This window comes from Rattus norvegicus, chromosome 4 (assembly GCF_036323735.1).
Source record: "Rattus norvegicus strain BN/NHsdMcwi chromosome 4, GRCr8, whole genome shotgun sequence".
Lineage (NCBI taxonomy): Eukaryota > Metazoa > Chordata > Mammalia > Rodentia > Muridae > Rattus > Rattus norvegicus.
The window spans coordinates 98,215,150-98,219,319 of NC_086022.1; the positions used below are offsets into that span (position 1 = coordinate 98,215,150).

The following is a 4,170-nucleotide window of genomic DNA, read 5'->3' on the forward strand; positions in this document are numbered from 1 at the left end:
CACCCATTTGCCTATGAATTTCATGAAGTCATTGATTTTGATAGCTGAGTAGTACTCCATTCTGTAGATATACAGAAGTGAGAGGCTTGGCTGCCCCATCTGCTTCTCCTCATGAATCACCCAGTCTAAGTATTTCTCAGATGTCTCAGGTCTCTCTGAGATTCTGGAGTCATGTCAGATGTCGTCTTTCATGTGCTATGCCCTGCTCATGCCTTATGGTCTCAGACTGGTGGTTTTAACAGGTTAGCTACCTGCTGGCCCTTATGGTAGTTGTCTGGTGACTCGTTACCCATGTTGTCCACCTGAGTGGCCTCTTGAATGCATTGTCTGTCTCAGGCTCACTCATGGCCATGGCCCTGGTCATAGGCCAGGTTGTTTTAGTCTCTAGCTCCCCATCCTGGAAGACTTTCTGTTCTTGCATCGTGACATTTAGTCTGTTTTAGGCTTAGTTCTTTAAGGGAATGTTAGGCTACTAATAATTCAGATGTTCTTAGGTCAGGACATCAGTGAGCTGAGCATCTGCATAGCTTTTCTTTTCTCTACCTCCTACTGACATACCTGCAATGCCTTTGGGAGGCGGGAGTACACCACAGTCTTGATCACTCTGATTTTATACAACAAAGAAGAATAAAGTCAGAAGATATACTGCCACATTTCTATCATTCCAATTTTCCTAGTTATGTTGCCTTTTGACTGTCTACATAAATTCTAGACTGAATTTACCAACTTTTGAAATTCTTTGAGATATAGTATTTGCATTATATTGATTTTATTAGCAAACTCCAGATGATATCCATTTAATTCTCATTCATGGGACTTGAAAGCCCAGTGGTTAAGAGCATCTGTTTATCCTGAAAGTTACCTGGGTTTGATCCTCATCCGTGATAAGGTGATCAACAGTTATGTTTTTTTTATTATTTAATTTATTAGCTAATTAATTATACTTGAGTCCTCTGTGTACACACACACACACACACACACACACACACACACACACACACACACAAATACACCCATAGAGGGAATCTGATATCATTACAGATGTTTGTGAGTCATCATATGGGTGCTGTGAGTGGAATTCAGGACCTCTGGACAAGCAGTCAGTGCACTTAACCATCGCACAGCTGTCTTAATTTCAGTTTCCCATACCATCTTCTGTCCTTTGATGGTACTAGATATGCATATAATGTCTGTGAGACCTGCAAACAATGTATACACTCTTTTTTTATTTCCAAAAAGCAGATATATTCATTATTCACTTGTATCCTTTTTTTTTTAAACGCAGATATATTCTCTAGTTACTTGTACGTCTTTCAATGTAAGGAACTGTTTTTCTATCCTGAGTATATGTAGAGATTTTATTGTAATTATTTTCAAATATCTATGTTGTTTCCTTGATTTATGAATTTGTATAATAATATTTTAACAACCATTTTATTTTATTCATTTCATTGCTGACTTCTTACTCCCTTTCTTTTATCTTATTGTTTTAGATACAAATGTCAACAGTGGACATTTTGGTCTTTTGTATAATCTGAGGCATAAATGCCCAATATTTGTCTACTGATTATTATATCTGCCTGAGCTTTATAGATAGTAAAATATTTTTGTGACTATGCTTTCTTTTTTAAACATTACGATGTAGACTTAATGATTCCCATAGAAGTGGTTTTAAGATACTATAGAAATATTTGTACTTTTTTCTTTACCTGTCAAAAGGATGACCTATATGGATAGAGTGTATAATATTAAATTTGTTGTTTTTTTTGGAAAATACATTCACTTTGACCATAGTGCCTTCCAAGAGGGAAACAAAATTGGAGGGGGAAGAATTAGACGAGGAGCATGAGGAAGAGATACTAAATAAAATTTACTTTATTCCTTTCCTCTATATCCCTGTCTCAACTTACAACCCAATCAAACATCTTTATTAGAATTTTTTAAATAAAATAACAAAATTTCTCTATTATGTCTGAAGTTTCGTTATTTATACCTGCTCATCTGTAAGGGGCAATGTTTTTGTCTGTGCTTACTGTATGCAATCATTGTCATCGTTAACCATAACCGCAAGAAGATCAAAGCACAAACCTGTTTTTCTTCTAATGTTTCCATCGCAGTGGATATTTGATGTCTTCATCCCTCAGAACACATTTACTTTTAAAGACGTGTGATGTAGCCATCATGATAGCTATGATGTATAAATTGAAAAATGTAGATAAGCCTGGAGAAGACACAACTATTTATAAAGCTAGCCACCTCCAGATTTATGATTTTCAGTGCACATATGGTGAATGGATAGACAGTCATACAGACAGACAGGTTTATGATATGTAGATAATCTCTATGTGACCCTCTAACTATCCATCCCTAAAGCAAACAGACCATTAGTACTTCGAAAGCAGCCCAAAATTTTCTGTTATTTTTTGCTCATGATGCTATCTTATTCAGTTTTATGCCCATTAAGTACAGAATTATGACTTAAATTCCTTAGGGAGATTAATGTGAATTCTGAGGGGGGAGAAGTCGTTTAGAAATTTCTGACATGTGACACAATGAAAAACCAAGATCACTTAAATTGATCAGATCTGTGATTCATATGCATACTTATTTTATAACACATTGTACTATAGAATTGCCATTAACTGTGATATATGACAAAATCTAAGGTAATTGTTTGACAAAATAATTCTCTGTATAATTCGAATGACAGTAGTCAGTTTTCAGGAATACAAACCATTGGGTAAACATTAATGAAATGGTTAAAATAAAAAACATGAGTGAAGAGTGTGTAAGACAGGAGAATAATGTCCCACCCTTTCTTAAGGCAAGGTTTGACAGTACATAAGAAGGAAATACTTGAGAAAGTCCATTACTGAAAGCCTGGAGGATTTGCTAATTAAAGCAAAATCACTAGAATGATGAGAACTCTGAACTTTACCACAGCCAGGGATCAAAGATACTTGAAAACTACAGAAGAATACCCCAAAATGATTTCTTTCAGATTTATAGAAGCAAAATTTGAAGCAAAAAAGAGATTAAGAGGACTTCTGGGGAAAGGTGGATGTTTAGAGTTTTCTGAGTTGTGACTCCATGGATGACCCAGAACAGTTAAATTCAAAAGAAGACTGGAGAAAGAATATTGCAAATCTTGGAAGAGGTGGTTAAAAAGGCCTAGAGAGATGAAAACATTTAGGAGCACTGGCTGTTACTGCAGAGGACCTGGGTTCAGTTCTTAGCATGCATCTGATGGTTCAAACCCTTTATAACTCCACTTTTATGGAATATACTGACTATTTCCGACTTTCCTGGGCACAGGCATGCACATTGTCATGCATAATTGCAAGTAAAACCACTCTTATCCATAAAATTAAAGAACTCTTAAAAAGTATGAAAGCAGATTAGCAAGAGGAAACTGAAAGAATACAGGGTAGAAAGTGGAAAACAGCTTCTGGTTCCCAGTTGTGCCTGACAGAGCCCACACCCCAGTTGAGGCTCCACTCCCCAGGTATTCTGACACACCCAGATTTACAGATAAGACCCTAAATCTCATGACCTCAAAACCAGCATATCTGGACCTCTGCCACCTGTGGAAGCTGATTCCTCATCCAGTGAGAAACCCTCATGCTTTCAGGTTTGCAAATCTGCCAGCGACCAGACACCCTACCCTGAACCTAATCCCATACAGCCCACACCACAGTTGCAGCTCAACTCCCCAGGTATTCTGACACACCTAGTTTCACAGGCTCACAGGCTCACAGGAAGGACAGAGTACAGTCAAAGAAAGGGAGACCAGATAACGACCAGGGATAACCAGATGACAAGAGGCAAGCACAAGAACATAAGCAACAGAAACCAGTTTGATTTGGCAACATCAGAACCCAGTTCTCCCACCACAGGAAGTTCTGGATACCCTAACACACCTCTGCTGCAAGATTCAGATCTAAACTCTCATTTGTGTCTCATAAAGGACACAGATAACTCCCTTAAGGAAATACAGGAGAACAAAATCAAACAGGTAAAGGAATTGAAGAAAACTGTTCAGGATCTAAAATGGAAATAGAATCATTGAAGAAAACTCAAAGCCATGAAGATGGAAAACCTACAAAAGAGAGCAGGAGTCAGATACAACAGAATACCAACGGAATATAAGAGATAGAAGAGAGAACCCCA

General features: G+C 37.4%; 1 pseudogene; it reads right to left on the reverse strand.

The window, feature by feature from the left end:
* Window positions 1-460: 460 nt before the first annotated feature.
* LOC120102727 (small nucleolar RNA SNORA17) lies at window positions 461-581 on the reverse strand (annotated as a pseudogene).
* Between the last annotated feature and the right edge of the window lie 3,589 nt (window positions 582-4,170).